The sequence below is a fragment of the Furipterus horrens genome, unplaced genomic scaffold, assembly GCF_987537825.1.
Source record: "Furipterus horrens unplaced genomic scaffold, mFurHor1.1.pri manual_scaffold_2, whole genome shotgun sequence".
In the NCBI taxonomy this organism is placed as follows: Eukaryota; Metazoa; Chordata; class Mammalia; order Chiroptera; family Furipteridae; genus Furipterus; species Furipterus horrens.
In genome coordinates, this window is record NW_028327172.1 from 132,352,300 (window position 1) to 132,371,209 (window position 18,910).

An 18,910-nucleotide genomic window follows, 5' to 3' on the forward strand; every position below is an offset into this window, starting at 1 on the left:
AGAGTAAGTGATTGGATTTCTGTTTTCCTGTTTTTCTGTCTATGAATGTTATATAGACTTGTTTTTCAGGAAACGTTCTCTTCAGTGGACTTTTTGAACTTCCTCTGTTGTAAGTTTCAAGTACATTGTGATCGTTCCCAGGATGTGCCTGTGAGCTCATTCCTGAGCCCTCCCTATTGATTAGCATATCTGCAAAATCCAATAAAAGGAAGGTGCTTGCACTGCTCAGTGCTGATCCTGCCTGAGCGAGCAGCAGCCCTCCGACCATCTCTCATTCTATCTGCTGGAATTAATTCCGCGCCCTCGACCACAAAGTACTACAACAATGAATTTTAGAATTGTTTTTTCTGTTTCTATGAGTAAAAATGTGATTTTCATTTCAATAGGGATTGCACTAAATCTGTAGATCTGTTTGGATAGTATGGGCATGTTAATATTATTAAGTCTCTCAATCCATGAACACAAAATATCTCTTCATTATTAGCCAGTCATGATTCCACTTACATGAGATATCTAAAATAGACTGACACAGAAACAGAGAGTAGAATGGTGGTTTCCAAGGGCTGGGAGAGAGGGAAATGGGGTGTTGCTGTTCCATGGGTATGAGAATATAAACTGAAGAAACTTTAAGCAATATATGCTGAATATGTCACTATAAAGATTTAAACTGCAATTAAAATTTTGAAAGGATTTCACACTATTATTTATTTGAATGAGGACCAATAGGTGATTCAGCTTCATATAAGTTATATGTTCACATATTTTAGTATGACAACTGTGAGATATCTGCCCAGCCATATTCATTCCCCTTTTCTTCAGTGATAATATCAACTCCCAAAACAAAGGGCTCTTGTCAGCCAAATTTGTCTGACACAATTCTATTCCTCTGGCCATAATTAATTAACATTATATAATCATATATTCTTAGAATGTTGACAACATTTTAATATGCAGTTTAGTATTTTCCTAAGAAATTTCCCCAAAGAGGTAGTCTTTAAACCCTTGAGTCATCTTTTTAGTTTTATAATAAATCTCCCTTATTTTGCTTTGGCTAGCTCCAGTTGATTTCTTTCTTTAGCAATCAAAGACATGCACACACAGACACATTTGGTTATCTGCTATTTCTAATTCAATCAAGAATATTTGATTCTTGAATATTCCTCTGGCTGGTGTGGCTCAGTTGATTGGAGCACCATCCCATAAACCAAAAGGTCACAAGTTCAATTCCTGAGCAGGCACATCCGTAGGTTTGGGTGTGTACAAGAGGTAACTGATGGATGTTTCTCTCTTGCATTAATGTTTCACCCCTTCCTTTCCCCTCTCTCTAAGATCAATAAGCATGTCTATGGTGAGGATTAAATTTCTTTTTCATATTAATAAGTATAGCTTTACCTCATCAACATTAATTACTGCATAGTTTTGTATTAACAAATGCCCTATAATTTATTTAACCAGTCTCTATTTTTTACATAAAAAATAAGCAAAAAGCTCTCAGAAACAACCTTTATCTATATATCTTTAAATGCCTATTTGATTATATTCTTAGAACAAATTTACAGTAACACACATACTGAGTCAAAGAGTAGATACTTCTTTTAAGACTTTTTGAGACATTTTGATAAATTGTTGTTCAAAAATATGTAACAATTCATCAAAAATGCTATAAAGACTTTGATTACTGTCCATAGGAGGAAAACAAGTATCTTGTGTTAAATATAGGTCCTTTGGTTACTAGAGTAGTAGAATATTCGTGTGTAGGTTATCCTGTTTCTTCCTTTGTTATTTCTATATGTTTATATTCTTACCTCAATTTTATAAAGGTCTACAGTTTTCCTCATTGATTTGTGGAAGATCTTTAATATAAATATATTAGCTCCTTGCTTTAACACATGTCACACATATATTTCCATTCTTTCTTATTGATGCTTGATATTCTGAGTTTTATTTTAAAATTTTAAGAATTTATTATATAGCAATCTTTATTTTCTATCTTTCTTTGAGAATATGCTTAAAATTGTCCTGCATTCCAAGATTATATAACCATTCATTGGTTCTCTTAGTTTTCCTTGGGGAGATAATCATATGATCATCTCTGTTCTATTATCATAAACCTTTTTTGATGTTTCTTCTTGCCCTCTTTTTCCTTCCTCCTGCTTGCCTGCCTACCTGACTCCTTTTTTCTGTGTTTTATTACATTGACTAGAATCTGCAGAACAATGGTAAAAAAAAAAAAAGCACTGATAGTGGCACCATATGTCTTGTTCCAGAATCCAGTGGAAAAGCATCTAGTGTTTTTCTGTTTAGTAAAGTGTTTGGCAATTGGATTTTGAAATAGTCTATTTATATTAACAGGTAACTTGCTATTTATAACTTCCTGGGAGATTTTGCGAGGATCAAACATTGACCTTGCTTAATTGCCTCCTCAGCATATATAGCTAATTTTTCTCCTTTGACTTGTTGATGTCTTGAATTATATTAATAGATTTCCTGATGTTGCACCATTCTTAAAATCCTAGAATAAATCCAATTTTGTTTTTATTTATTATTTTAAGGTATGCTTTAATTTCTTTTTTTCCCTTCTTATTGACTTTATTGGGGTGACATTAGTTAACAAAATTATACAGGATTCAGGTATACAATTCCACAACACATCACCTGTACACTGTATGGTGTGTTCACCACCCTGAGTGGGGTCCTCCCATTCCATCACCATTTATGCCCCCTTTACCCTCCTCCATCTGCCCCCACACAACCTACGCCCCCAAAATCACCACACTTTTAAAACCTTAAAACCTATGTTCATAAATAATATTGATCTATGTCTTTTAAAGTACTTATAGTGTGAATGTGCTTGCTACATAAAAAGAAATTGGAGATGTTATTTCCCGTGTCTAATAACAGTTAACTATGTAGTGGAGGTCTGTTCTATGTCTCATCTATTCTCTGGTGAATTATTCCCACCCCTCTCCCTCTTGTTAACTATGTGGATGTTATTAAACTTTTCTTTTATCACAGTAATTTCAAACGTACATAAAAGTAAAAAGAATTGTAAACTGAAAAAATATCGTGAACCCATCACGTGGTCCCAGTTTCAAAAATAATTGTGCTTTTTACAACCTTTTTACAACCTTCTTTAATCTGTCCTCTTGGCTTTCTAAAGCCAGGCATCAAGTTATTTCACAGTAAATTCTTCAGGACACATGTCTCAATAATGCAGCAGAATGAACAAATAAAGTGCCTTCGTTCTTTAAGCTGATTAGAAGTTATTTCTTTGTTTTTCACTTCAAGCAAATCATCCTGATACAGAAATCACAGTTTCTGTGCCTAGAACATTTCATAGAAGTTTCCCATAACATTCCTGAATCAAATATTTTGGGTGCTCACCTTTCCAATGTTATTTTTATATTTCCATTTTTCATTTTATTAAATTGGTTGGGGTGGCATTGGTTAATCAGATAGAGGATTCAAGTGTACGTTTCTATGATTCATCACCTGTATGTTGCATGTGATTTCACCACCCAAAGTCATCTCCTTCCATCGTACGTTTAACCCCCTTTACCCTTTTCCACTGCCCCCCACCCCCTTCTCTCTGGTAATCAGCATATTGTCAGTGTCCATGAGTTTTTTGTTTGTTTGTCGCTTTCTGTTTTATATCCCACATATGAGTGAAATCATATGGTTCTTGGTTTTTTTCCATCTGACTTATTTTGGTTATTAATGCATTCAGAGTTTCTACCCTATGTTTTATGAACTTTCGAAAGAATCAGTTTTTCGATATACTACTCTTAGCTTATTACTTCCTGTTTTTCTCTCCACTCTGTCTTTCTCCTATAACTTTTGTTAGATTTTAATGTTATTATATCTTTTCAAGTGAAATTTTTACTTCATTTATGTTTATTATGCCTTTGCACTTAACAGTAAACACTAGGTCTATGAATTTCTAATATTTTCTATAGTATTTCACCTCACCTATAAGTTACATAGAAAGTAATTTATATATTGGTAAATAGTTAATTGTTATTAACCACCTGCTATTAATTTCTATTTTACTGTTTTGAGATCAAAGAATATATCCTGTATAACTAATACATTTACCAAGAAATATATTTGTGACCTAAACTATGATTATTATGAATGTTCTGAGGCACTGTTAAATAGTGTATACACTCAAAAAGAAAATTTATATATACATACATGTATGTATATATTTAACTGTAAAAATGACATGTTTTGTTCTATTGGCCACATGTATATTTCCAAAAGCAGTGTGTACAAGATATTCTGAAAATATTTTCTGATTCAAACCATCTAAAAATGAGAAAGCCAAAAATGCCTCTTTACTTTTTAAAATTTTTATTGTATTTTATTGTTTAGGCTATAACAATTGTCCCTGTTTTTCTCCATCCAGTCCCCTCCCCTTCCTCAGGCAACCCCATCATTGTTGTCTGTTTCCATGGTCATGCTTGTATGTTCTTTGGCTACTCCCTTCGCCCCTTTCATCCAGTCCCCCCACTTCCAGCAGCTGTCCATCTGTTCCATGTAGCTAAGCTTCTGTTTTTATTTTGTTAGTTTATTTTGTTCACTAGATTCTACATATAAGTGAGATCATATGACATTTGTCTTTCACTTCCTGGCTTATTCCACTTAGCCTAATTATCTCCAGGTCCATCCATGCTGCCACAAAATGTATGAGTTCTTTCTTTTTTATTGCTGCATAGTATTCCATTGTGTAAATGTACCAGAGCATTTTAATCCCATTCATCTACTGATGGACATTTAGGCAGTTTACAGATCTTGGCTATTGTAAATAGTAATGCTATGAGCATAGAGAAGCATATATATTTTTTGTATTAGTATTTTGGGATTCTTAGTGTATATTCCCAGAGGTGGAAGTGCTGGGTCAAAAAAGAGTTCTATTTTTAATTTTTGAAGATACTCCATACTGTTTTCCACAATGTCTGCACTAGTCTGTGTTCCCACCAATGGTGCACTAGAGTTTCCTTTTCTCCACATCCTCATCAATACATTGTTTTGTTGATTTATTGATGGTAGCCAATCTGAGAGGTGTGAGGTGATAGCTCATTGTGATTTTAATTTGCATCTCTCTGATAATTAGCCATGTTGAGCATCTTTTCAAATGTGTTAGCCCATCTGTATGTCATTTTTGGAGAAGTGTCTATTCAAGTCCTTTGCCCATTTTTAAATTGGATTGTTTCTTTTCTTGGGGTTGAGTTGTATTAACTCTTTGGATAGTTTGGAGATTAAACCATATCAGATATATCATTGGTGAGTATGTTCTGCCGTACAGTGGGTTACCTTTTCATCTTGCTGATGGCTTCTTCAGCTGTGCACAAACTTTACCATTGGATGTAGTCCATTTGTTTACTTTTTGTTTTTCCTTGCCATGGAATAAATATCAGCAGAAACATTACTACATGAAATATCTGAGATTTTACTGTTCATGTTTTCTTTTCTAAAATTTTTGTGGTTTTTGTGACTTATACTTAAGTATTTTATCCATTTTGAGTTTATTCTTGTGTATGCTGTGAGTCGGTGCTCTAGTTTCTTTCTTTCTTTCTTTTTTTTTTTTTTTTTTTTTTTTTGCATGTAATGGATCAGTTTTCCCAGCAGCATTATTTATTAAAGAGACTGTCTTAACTCCATTGTATGCTCTTGCCTCCTTTGTCAAATATCATAATTAAAATGGCAAAGGGCCAAGACAAAGAGTGAATCTTGAAGTCAGCAAGAGAGAGATAGTCAGTTACACTACAAGGGAGTTTCCATAAGGCTGTCAACTGATTTCTCAACAGAAACACTTCAGACCAAAAAAAATTGTCATGAAGTATTCAAAGTGGTAAAAACTAAGAACATGCAACGAACAATACTCTACCCTGCAAAAGCTATCATTCAAAATTGAAGGCTATCTAAAGAGCTTCCCAGACACACACACACACACACACACACACACACACACACACACAAGGCTAAAGGAGTTTATTACTACCAAACTAGCATTGCAAAAAATGTTAAAGGTCCTACTTTAAGAAGAAGAAATAGAGAAACAGAAATACATAGGTACAATAAAAATGGCAAAAAATAAATACCTATCTATAATCACCTTACATGTAAATGGATTAAATGCTCCAATCAAAAGACATGGGATAGCTGAATGGATAAGAAAACACGACCCATATATATGATGTCTACAGGAGACTCCACCTCAGAAAAAAAAGATTTATATAGGCTGAAAGTAGAGGGATGGAAGAAACTATTCCATGCAAATGGAAATGAAAAAAATGCTGGGATAACAATACTTATATCTGATAGAATAGACTTAAAAGCAAAATGCATAACAAGAGACAAAGAAAGTCACATAATACAAAAGACATCAATCCAGCAAAAGGATATATATAAGTCTTGTAAAAAAAAAAAATATATATATATATATATATATTTCATATAAAAGCACCTAAATATATAAGTGAACTTTAAGGAAGAGATCGACAGCATAACAGTCATTGTAAGGGATTTTAACAACCCACTGTCACCAATGGACATATCTTCCAGACACAAAAATCATTAAGGAAACAGAAACCTGAAATGACACACTAGAGGGAATGTATTTAATTGATATTTACAGAACATTTCATTCCAAAGCAGCAGACTATACATTCTTCTGAATTCCACATGGATCATTCTTAAAGATAGACCATGTGTTGGGACACAAAATAAGTCTTAACAAATTCAAGAAGATTGAAATCATATCAAACATTTTCTCAGATCACAGTGGCATGAAATTAGAAATCAACCTCTATAAAAGGACTCAAAAATATTCAAATACATGGAGGCAAAATAGCACATTATTAAATAATGTATGAAGCAGAGGATTGAACCAGCAAATTAGAGGACAAGATGGAAAGAAAATCACCCAATCAGCACAGCAAAAGGCAAAAAATTAAAAATCAGGAGGATAGTTTAAGGGATCTTTGAGACAACATGAAATGTAACATCAGCATCATAGAAGTACTAGAGGAGAGGAAAAAGAAGAAGGGATAGAGAACATGTTTGAAGAAATAATGGCATAAAACTTTCCTAACCTGATGAAGGAAAATATCACATAAGTTCAGGAAGCACAGAAAATCCCAATCAAGATGAGCCTGAAGAAATCTACAACAAGACAAAACAAAAGAAAGCTGCAGACAGCTCAACAACAAGAAAATAGACAAACACCAAAAAGCACAAGCAACAGCAACAAAAAGAATCAGAAAAGAATAAAAATATAAAATACAAAAAAGAATAAAAAAGACAACAAACAAAACAAATCATTATTTAAAAAAGAAACAGAAATGAGAATAAAGTAAAAGGAATGAAGGAAAGAAAAGAAAGAAACATTATAATAAAATAATAATGATAAAAATAGAGAGAAATAAAAAATAAAGCTCAACTAAAATAAAGAGTAGGAAGGGGAAAGCAGGAAGAAAAAAAAGAATAAAACACTGAAAAAAAGAGAAAAAAAATAGAATGAGACTAGGAAAGAGAAAATAAGGGCTGTGGATGCCAAAAAGAAAAGAACAAAAAATAAAGTATGAAAAAGAAAATAAAGATTAAAATCAGAAAATAATTCACTGCTTGAATTCATTACTATGTCATTAATAGGCCACCTGAAAACATAACAATATATCCAATTTACTTCATGGTTAATAACATCCAATTTCTATATTGAACCTAAACTCTCAGAAAATGATTGAGTAAATGAAGATAAGCTTCATGCTTCTCACCTCCTCCAAAATCTGTTGGTCTCACAGCCAGTAGCAATCCAAAAGTATAAAGGAATATGGATCTCAGAAATTATGGTAATTTAAAAATATTCCAGGTCAAAGAAAAATTTAAGGCAATTATACAAGTTATATATTTGGTTACTCTTTATTTCAGATGAGGATATGAAGGCATTTGAGATATTTTATCAAAAGCCTATGACATTCAGTGAGCAAGTGATAGCATCACGCTCCTAGGCTCTGTGGCCCCGGAGCTAGTGACCCGTGGTGTCTCCCAGTGGTAGTTATCACCAGAGTTGAGGTACATTTCATAAGTCAGCTATCCAAAACATTTAGGCACGGGAAAGATAAGTTTGTATGAACATTTGAAAGACGAGGACATAATGATCTTTTAGATGGCCCTTTTGATTGCAATGTCACACTTATTATACAAAATAAAATTGTAATCTATGTGAAAGTGCAAAATAACTGGAAAGTTAGACAAAGAAAGAATGATTCATAAAAGTGTCTGGGTACTAATAATAGAGAGAAATAATATTTACATACATTCACAATAAGGATTTAGTAGATTAAAAATATACCCCAGTTTTGTGAAAAATAAAATATAAAAAATATACAAGAATTAAATTAACAATAAAGATGCAAGATCTAAAGATGAAAACATCATTAAATTCTGGAGATGCGCAAAGTCAAATTTTAGAATCTGAATAACAGTATGAACTTGATAGACTGGCCCTATTAACAAAACATCAATGTTGTGGTGACTTGGAATAAGAATTTTGAAGTTTCTGTTTTTCATGCCCAGACATAGTTAAAACATATTAGAATTATTTGTTTATAAAGGTTTACAAAGCCCAATAAAAGCACTTCTTTTGGTAGGAGTAATGACTATTTGAAGAGTTGTATTTGTTCAGAACAAGTTGGATCACGGAAGCTAAGTTCCCAGTGCCTTTTTCTCCAATGGTGGCTACAGTGTAAGCCAACAAGAGCTCCTGGTGAAAGCAAGGGGGAGGGGGAGGTGGTGGTAGAAAAGAAATCAACATCTGTTTATGAAGAGCTATTAACTGGAAGTTTCCAGTTACAGATACACGTGACTCTACCCTGCTTTCAAGGGGGTTACATATATCTTAGGGAGATGATCGTTTTATCTCTAGCTAAAATGGTGTGAAAAGTTTATAGAATTATAACCTCCTACTATAAAACTCCCCAGTAGTATTTTTTATAGAGTATGTGAAAAGTATTTGTAAAGTGAATAACTCTATAACCAGAGCATAATGTGAATTTTATATTGAAAATAAAATTAAGTAGTGTAATTATAGGCCTGAATGTTATATATATTACATAACGCAAAACATTTCCCTTGGCTTAAATGTCATTTAAAGAGTGCTTATGATAAAGTGTAAAAAATAAAAATATATAAAATTTCTAATCCATCCAGTAGCAAATATTGTGTACATGGAAAACACAGGGCAGAATGAAAATATACAGTTAATAAAGCAAATTCATAACTTTTATCATTTGATAACAATATAAAATGTCACAACATTATTCTTTGGAAGAGGAAAAGAAATAATACATTTGAATTTAATACAAAGTATGATCAAGCATTCAGTGTTACAATGAATAAATTGTATAACTTTGTACACACTAGGTTTTCCTCATCTCATAACTCTACTTTATATAGTTCATTATAGTAAGGGAGATTCAGTTGTTATATCCCTCTGTACATATGAGAGTGTTATAAAACTAGGAATTCAACCTGGAACTCCCAGAAGTATGGCCTAGAGTACAATTCATATGGCTCAGCCATTTGATAGTAGGAAAATTATCGGCCAGTTAATGTGACTCTTATCACATCTGAGATGACCCCTGCTCTGCTTCCTGTGGATGACCATGTTCAAATAATTGAAAGACAAAATGGCCAAATACACGTCTGAATAAAGACTTGCATTAGAGTTATTCAAAGAACTAGTAAAACTCCACAATGAGAAAAAATTCCCCTAATTAAAATATAAAAGCCTAAATATTAATAGATCCCTTGCCAGCCCTGGCTCAGTTGATTAAAGTGTCATCCTGGGCACCAAAAGATTGCTGTTTCAATTCCCAGTCAGGGCACATGCCTAGGTAGTGGGTTTGATCCCCAGCTGGGGTACATATGGGAGGCGATGGATTGATGTTTCTCTCTCACATCGATATTTCTCTCTCAGTCTCTCTTCCTCTCTCTAAAACCAATAAAAACATAATTTCAAGTGAGAATTTTAAAAACTTCCTTGCCAAATAATATCGATAGATACATAGGAAACAAACATATATAAATTGTTCAATAATGAGAAACTACTGAAAAACAAAATGCATTGTTCATTAGGGAAAGCCAATTAAATCATCAAGCCAATATCTTACCCATTTATTAGAATGGCTTAAACCCAAACTGACAATAAGAACTGTGCAGTGTTCGTGGTGGCACAAGGGCTGGTGGCCTGGACCCCACCAGGAACAGGTCAGGATCTTGGAGGGGAGCCCATGGGTAAAGTAAGGGAGAAGGGCTTTTATTCTTTGAGCTGCTTAGAGTTCTTCTGAGCAGGAAGCACAGGGTGAGAAAAACTTGACATGGAATCTGAGAGACCCAAGAGTGCCTGAGGCCTGGATTAGGGAGCACAGAGAGGAGCACAGAGAGGAGCACAGAGAGGAGCACAGAAAGGAGCACAGAGAGGAGCACAGAGAAGAAGCACAGAGAGGAGCACTGAGAGGAGCAAAGAGAGGAGCACAGGGAGAAGCACAGAGAGGAGCACAGAGAGGAGCACAGAGAAGAAGCACAGGGAGGAAGCACTGAGAGGAGCAAAGAGAGGAGCACAGGGAGAAGCACAGAGAGGAGCACAGAGAGCAAGCACAGGGAGGAGCACAGAGAGGAGCACAGAGAGGAGCATAAAGAAGCACAGAGAGGAGCGCAGAGAGGAGCACAGAGAGCAAGCAGCAGAAGAAACTGGCTGGGCTGGTGCATGTGTTCTATAGGCAGCCAGCCTTTCCCAACCTCCAGCACACTGTCAGCAGGGGGCTCCTTGGCCTCTGAGGGTTTAGGCATGGGGGCTGGGCTGGCCCTGACTCAGCACCTACAGGCACACAAGTCTCACTATGTAGATGTCTCAGAATGCCCAGCCTCCGTGACTTGGCGTGGAGATGGGGTCCTGTCCCAGCAAAGAAACCCTCTAGTCTTGGAATGCATGGACCAGTGGGCCCCAGTGTGGTTTTACTACTCTTGGCCTTTTTGGGAGTCCCAGAGAGGGGCTGCCCCCTCCTTGGTGCCCAGTACCATGTTTATGAGAGCACTGCAGGACTGGCTGTGCCCACTCTCCCTAAGGGGTCCTTTCCCAAATGAGTTCCCTTGATCCTGGGTCTCCAGCTGCACCTCTTTGCTTACTGGACAGGCTGGGAGTGGGCAGAGCTCCAGGTGAAGCAGGCTTTAGTGCCTCAGAAGTTGGTGGTAGGGCCCCTTTCCAGTGCACTAGGCCCCATCAAGGAAGTCAGTTCCAAAACTCACAGAGTGGAGGGCACATCCCTTCAGTCAGCCCACAGCTCACCAGTCTCAGATAAACTGAGGGAGCCTAAAGCCTCGGAGGGCACTGGGGGTGGGGTATGCAGCATTTCACCCCCAGTGCGAGGCCCTTGGCAGCATGGGCCACACACTCACCTGAGCCTGGCCCAGTTTGAAAACTGCCCTTAAACCTATTGGTATCAACAAAATGGAAAGTAGGCACCCACGTACCCACACCTGTTCTTCCAAGGCCCCAAATGTCTGCAGTCAGGATGCAGAGCTGGGGGCATGTAAGGACTGGCTTCCAATTTTCCCTGCTTCATCCTTTCTGTCCTTAGAACTGCACAGGGACTGACCTGCTTGCTCTCTGTTCAAAGTCTGGCCACATGGGGACAGCCTGCTCATGCTCCAAAGCTGGAAAGAGCTCTCCTGAGAGTTGCTGCATCCTTGATCCCTAGAACTCCCTCCCCAGACAGGCCCCAAGCTGCAGTCCCACCTCAATTCAGCAGGGTCCTAGCAGAGGGTCTAGAAGAGACAGTGCTGCCTGGTGCCTGGCCCTCACCCCAGCCTTCTGTTCTCCCTGGCCAGGTAAGCATAGAGCCCCAGAGTCTGGAGGGTGTCCTGGCCCAGCCCGCCAGGGATCTGAGGAATGTAATCACCTCCTGAGCTGAGTAAGGGAACAGGGAGAGAGCCTGGATGAGCTACGGCCCCTTCAGAAGATGTCTGGGCCTTTCTACCATGTTGTTCTGGTCACTTTCAGGGCAGGGAAACAGTGCTGAGCTGGGGTCAGGAGTTGGATGGGGACCCCTCTTCAGGTGAGAGGACTTTGCAGGCACCCTTGTATTCTCCCCAGGCCTCATGCCTAACCTGAATCAAAGGCTCAGGGTGAGGGGTGCGGGAGTGCTGAGGCATGATAGTGAGCTTGTATGTATCTCTCTGGGCAGCAGCCCCAGCCAGGTTAGGCCAGGTGATGCCTGCCTTGGCTGGGTTAGGTGGCAGCTCCAGAGATCTGCGGTTTAGGGGCCCTTTCTTGCTCTCCCAGTGACCATCATACCCACCCTGGTCGTGAGTGGATTCTGAGCCAGCTGGGACCTGCAGCAATCCCTAGTTTCCCATGGGGACATCCAAGGAATTATGGGGAGTCTGGCAGTACGGTCAAGGGACCCCTTGAGCCCAGCGGTGCTCTGCCCAACCCACGGGGATAGATAGCCAGGTGGGTGTCTACATGGGCACAGGGAGACAGGCCCTCTAAGGAGAGTGGCACTGGGCCTGAGCTGCCAGGTGCTCAGCCTGCCACAGGGGGTAACACTCACCTAGGCCGGGAGACAGCGGAGGCAGTCAGTGAGCACCGGAGCCAGGCAGAGAGCTGCTTCTCCTGGGGCACCAGGAGCCAGGGGTGGGCCTGGGGACAAGGCTGGGGAGCCTCAGGCTCTGGGTCAGGATCGCCCTGCACCTGGGGTTGCTCCGCCTCCCCTGCTCAGGTGCAGCATGGCTCAGGCTGGGTTTGGGGGCTGGGGCACCTGGGCAGTGCAGTCCTGGGAGGCACAGCCCCCCTTTTGCCCATTCCATCCTCGCCTCCTTGTCAGGCCTTAGGGTCAGGCGCATGGCAGGTCCCCGGGAGGGGTGGGGAGAGAAGGCTTAGAAGTAGAGGGGAGCAAAAAGCTAACATTTCCAAAAAGTTTACTGAAGAGGAGAATTCCTTCCTCCTCCTAGCTAGTCCCCTGTCTCCATCTCTCCCTGTGTCCTCAGTCCTGCTCAAATCCAATTCTGGCGTGTGTGGGTCAACCGCCTTTGGCATCTGTCAGCTAGTGGCAGTGGAGGGAAGACCCCAGTGTGGGATGAGGCGGAGGGCAGGGCATGGCTGGCGCCCTGTGGCTCCACAGATGCAAGGGCAGGCGTGGCGAGGGCAGGGCAGACTCAGCCACCTCTGGGAACCCAGCAGCCCACGAAGGCCACCCAGGTGCCAGTGCCTCAGGCAGGAGGGTTCCCACAAGTGGCACCTGCTGCCCTCAGCCCTACAGGAACCCATCTACACCCACCTCATGGCACAACCATGCAGCCTGGTGCTGCCCAGTCTGGTCTGATGCTCTCCTTCCTACTGTCTAACACTGAGCCCTGGGCTCCATGCCCAGTAATTCACCTCCAAACCCTCACCGCTGGCAGGGAGCTGCTCCTCCCACACCACTGCGCACCACTGTGTGCCCTCTGTGCCCCGGCACAGGCCCGTCGCCATTGCCTGCAAGGTCCCAGGCCCAGAGCTGTGGCCCAAGGAGCTAGCAGTTGGGTGGCAGCTGCACAGTCCTGCAAGTGTGGCTCCCGCAGCCCTGGCCTCACTTGGCTGCAGGGAAGTGGTGAGAGCAGCGTGGAGTGAAATCCGTGGAGCAAGAAATCCGTGCCGTTTGCTCTTGCCACCCTTTCCTCCTACAGCCGCCTGCAGAAAGGGCACCAGGTAGCTCTTCTTAGGATCGCTGCTCCACCACCAGGCCTTCAGTCCACTCCCACTGGGCCTAAGCCTGTGGGCCTGGCCTTGCAGCGCTCAGGGTCGAGCCCCCTCCAGGTGAGTCTGGTGGGCACGAAACTTGAGACAGATTTCAGAGCTTCTACTCTCTGGGTTCGGTACTTAGATGACAAGGCCCAACAATTGTCCCTGCAGTCGTGGACTGGGCTTCTGGCTGCCAGGCAAGCAGCTCTCAGCTTCCGGAGGACTCTGTGGGCAGTTGCTCAGGGGCCCCTCTTGGCAGCCAGTCTCCTCTGCCACGTGCTCATTGCCTCGTCCACCCCCAGCCTCTGGCCCCTCTGGGTAGGAACTAGGCCCTGCATTTCATAGCTAGTGCAGCCTGCATGGGTTGTAAGTGTTCCTGTGCACGTTTGGGTCTGTGTGTGCACTGCAGGCCTTCTCAGAGTCTGGACCCCCCCAGCTGGTCAGGCTGTCACCAAGGAAGGGCTCAAAGCTGGAACAAGAAAGTGGAAAGCAGCAAACCTCTGCTGGAGTGGTGTCCCCAGGTCCTCACTGCAAGCGATAGATTGGCTCAGTGCACCCAGAGTCCTGGGAACTTCCCACACCCATGGGCACCCATCTGGCCCTCAGCTCTCATCTGTTCCACCCCTGCCAGGTGGGTAGTTTGCCTGGATAAGGCTGCGCTCAGAACCTAGAATGGGTACCTGGCAGTGAATTGCAGCCTAGCCTAGAGGCAGAGAACTGGACCCAACAGTCAGACAAAGTGTGGATTTTCCCTTTCTGGGAGTCCTTAGTGAGAAAAGGCACCCACTAGCAGGCCTGTCAGGCCCAGACCAAGCCAGAGGCAGGACTGGGGACCCCTCCTGCTTACGCCCACAGCTGGGGTAGCCATCCCCAGCTCTCTCTAGTAAGGTAGCTCAGGTCGGCACAGGACCAAGGCTGCCTGCCCAACAGAGCACAGGCGCTCCTGAGGAATTTCATTTCAGGGGACAATATTTTAGGCAGATGTGAACTTCCCTGGGGACCTGATTCCATCACATGAACCTGAGGCAGGAAGCAGCTCCAGTGCCACCAACAGAATCTCCCCCTCCCGGCCACATCTCAGCCAGGGTCAGGGGCCGGGGGTTGGCAGAGAGGTCGTGGTTATAGGCCAGTGTGCAGGGCTGGGTTCGCCTGGCAGGGGACAAGGAGGTTGGTCGGTATGACTCCCTGAGGCAGAGCTTGGAGGGGAGAGGGCATCCGGGGCTGTCAGTTTGTGTTTCCGCAGGACCCTGCTCCAGGGTTTCTTCCCTGCTTGGCCTACACACTGGCTGAGCAGGTAGCACCTTTGGGACCTGCACAGCTGAGGGCAGGCGGGCTCTGAGTTGAGCTTTCCAAGGGCAAAAGCCATGGTGGGTGTTCAGGCAAGGCTGGGGTTCAGCAGCGGGGACACCCACCAGCTCCTTAACCTGAGCCTGGAAGGCAAGGGGAAGCATGAAGACCCATTGGTCTCTGCTCCCCGTTTAATGCCTAACAAAAGCTTTGTGTTTCTGCCTCTGTTATGAGCCAGGCAGCAGGTGAGGAGTCAGCACAGCCAGGGTGCCCTCCTATTTCTTCAGGCACAGCCCCAGGGCCTCTCTGTGGGGAAGGATGGGACCCAAGGAACTGTGTCCCCCATTGAAACTGCCCAAGGCCTGATCCCCATGGAGGTGACACCACAAACCTCAGGTCTGGGGATGGCATCCCCTGGGCAGCTGCCGCCTTACCCCCAGGGTGGGGTAAGCACTCTGACCTCTGCCAGATGTAGCATTTCATGTGTCTCATGCGTGTTCCGGGGTGATGTCGGTGAGGAATGTATGTGTCTGTTACAGGGTGGGGGGACCCAGGCTCCCTCTCCAGGGGGCCCTGCTGTTCTCCACCTGCAGGGAAGTCTGCCCCTTCCTCCAGTCCTCTCCCCAGAGTCAGGGCGGCAGCCTCCTGTTGGGACACCTGGGAGGGCAGCAGCACCAGGAAATGTCAGGGGATAGGGGAGTGTCTGCCCCCACTTCAGGAAGGACATTGGAGGCCTTGGTGGGGGTGGGGCGGTACGGGGTGGGTGGGCAAGGCCAGGTGCCCTGGGCAGTGCAGTGCCTACAGGCTCTGGTTTTACCACCTGACAGCTGGTGTGCCATGACCCTAGGCCTCGAGGAGGGAAATGGGGTTGCCAAGTCCTGTTTGTGGAGTGACCTCCAGGCGGGCTCCCTAGGGAAGGGTAGCTTTGGCATTCTAGGGTCCCCAGACACCCAACGCCAAGGTCTCCCTGCCCCTGTCATCCACCAGGGTCTCAGAGCAGGTGCGGGCTGTGCCACCCAGACCCTCCTGGCCTGCGGCCCCCTCACACCCTTTCTGCTCTTTCCAGGCAGGCACAGGGCTGGGGACCTGTTAGGTTCCCCGGAGAGTCCTCCTCGCTGGTCCCTGTTCACTGTGCCACTTGCAAGGTTCCCTGTTCCGCAGCTCCCTTGGCGCGGGTGAAAGAACTGACTCAGAAACATATTGTCTGAGGAGAGAGAAGGGCGAGTGTCTCTCATAGGACATCACCGATCACTCCTTTGTCAGTCAGGGTTTTTATCGAGTTTGCTATGTGCAAAAATGCACAGGGTAAGCCTGCAGACCTCCACCAAAGGGCTGGGAGTAAGAACAAAGGGAAGCATAAATCAGCACAGGAAGACAGGCAGCAAGACTATGAGGTGCCAAGGCATAGCATAGAACTCCAGAAGCCTCGCATTACTGAAACGTTTTGTTTTCACATTCTACTGATAAGAATTTGGGGCTACACAGAGCAAGCAGGCTTCATCAGCTTCACAGAGAACATTGCATTCCTATTCTATCATACTTCTAAAGCCCCCTTGGAGTGTGGGACCAGCAGTATGGTAGGTGGGGCCCAGTGGCTATATACGGATCTCCCACAGAGCCCTGGTACCCTGTTTTTGTCGATCGGTGAAGAGTTGGCAGTGGAGCTGGCGCAGGGCTCCCCACACTGGCACCTCGGGGGAGGTGTGCGAGCTGGCTGGGCTGCCTTGGGCTCCATCATTCCTGTTGTATTTAATTGGGAGGAAATTAGGGATCTTTAGAGGGTGGAGGAGCTGGTAATTAAGGTGCTATATAATTAGAATTTCAACAGAAATTAGCCAGGATTAAAAATATTTTGAGTAATTTCATTAAAAAAATTTAAATAGCATTAAATACAATTGATCGGGTTTTGAATCAAACCCATGTAACAAGGCTTGGATGCTTCAGCTCATTTCACTGGCACTGGAGGCCAAGAAACACCCAGGGTACAATCCTCCTGCAGGAAAAGAAACCTGGAAAGGCACAGGGAGTAGCCAGGCCTCTCAGTGGGTACAGCTGGCAGCAGCAGCCACAGCCCTTGGCCACCAAGGGCTCCAAATGGTATAGGGTCTGGGGACCTTGCATTAAGCCTATGGTTGCCACTGCGGCTCCCTGTTCTCTGCACACAGTCTCTGCCAACCACTGCAGGGCAGGCAGGAGCAGCACCTGTGTCTACACCACGCAGCTTGTTTGTGGCCCTGCCTGTGCCCGATAGCCCTGACCTCAGTGCAGCCAGGGTACCGCCCTCCTCCAGAGCCGAGGTCCTGTCCCAGGAAGCCTGCACCTTGGCTTCATGGGTGGAAAAGGGGGTGGTGGTGGTGGTGGTGGTGGTGGTGGTGGTGGTGGTGTGTGTGTGTGTGTGTGTTTAATAATTCTCACAAGAGGAATTTTTTATTGCTTTTTAGAGGAAGAGAGAAATATCAGTTGGTTGCTTCCTGTACATACCCCGACCAGGGATTGAACCTGCAATCTAGGTATGTGTCCTGACCAAGGGTTGAACCTGCAACCTTTTTGGTGTATGTGACAATGGACGCTCCTATCAAGTGAGGCACCTGACCAGGGCCCCTCTTACTTTTGACTCTGGCCCACATTCTGCAGAAAGGCAGGCCCATGTTCTAGTTTTTAGTTACTTCACAGACCTGAGTCAAAAAAGACCTGGGAGAGGGCCTGGAGTATAAGTCTAGGCATTAGGGGCAGGGAGGGAATGGAGTAGGGAAACTGAGGCAGAGAATGGGGATTGAGCTTTGGAGGACCAGCCCTGTCTTCCTCTGCTGAATCCAGGGGCAATTGGCCTGAGGTGGCTCTTAGAGCCCCTGCATTTGCCTACCTCTACTGCTGGCACCTACATTCTGGGAAGGCCAGGAGCTGGTTGCAGCCTGAGCCACTGCCCCTGTCCCTGTCACACAGCCTTCAGGGAGACCATCAAGGTTACCTTAGGGGCACCTATGGTCCACATGGAAGACTTGATCCACACTCCACTCACTGACCCTGGGAGGGATGGAGCGTGGCTTAGCTGGTACCACTTTTAGCAGTAAGGAACCCAAGGCACAGAGACAGAGAGGTCAAGTCACCCATACAGGTTACAAGCAAGTTGAGTGATACTTAATGTCACTTAAAGCCCTGCCAAGTTTCTTATTTAGCATACCCTACTCCCCCTCCCCTGTCCCCTCCTAAGGGCACTACAGGTAATTCCATAGAATGTTTTGTAATGGGCCAGGGTTTCAGCATTTTCCCAAGGCCCAGTGCTAAGCTTGGAACAGGTCTGTTCTTTAAAAGCAAATAAGAAATCAATTGGCTCACCGCTTTTGAATACCACTCAGGCTCCTCCAGATTCTGTTTTTTTTTTCCACCCAGGTTCAGACTTCCCCTACCCAAGTGGGCAGAGGTGGCCCCAGGCTCAGTCCCCCCTGGCTCTGGTGTCTTCTTCCAAGGGCGGGTGCAGAATAGTGAAAGAGTTGACCACTTGCCTATACCCTCACCTCTGAGCAAATGCAGGAGGTGTAGGACATGGCTGCCTGCTCACCTTTCCACCCACACTGCAAATCTGGAATCAAATAATCATCGTTTCTTCCCCTAGGCAGCGGGGAGAGGTATTGCTGCTGCTGCATGGACCTGACTGACCACAGGGCAGGAGTTGGGCCTAGAGTCCCTGGTCCAGCCTGGCTCAACCACTGTTCCTCAAGTCAGGTACCCTCCTTGGCCACAGTGCCATTCTGGGCGGGCTAGTGCTCTTGAGCTCTTGTGGGCCCCAGGGCAGTGGAAGAGTGGCTTCTTCCTGCTCTGACCACTCTCCTTTCTTGG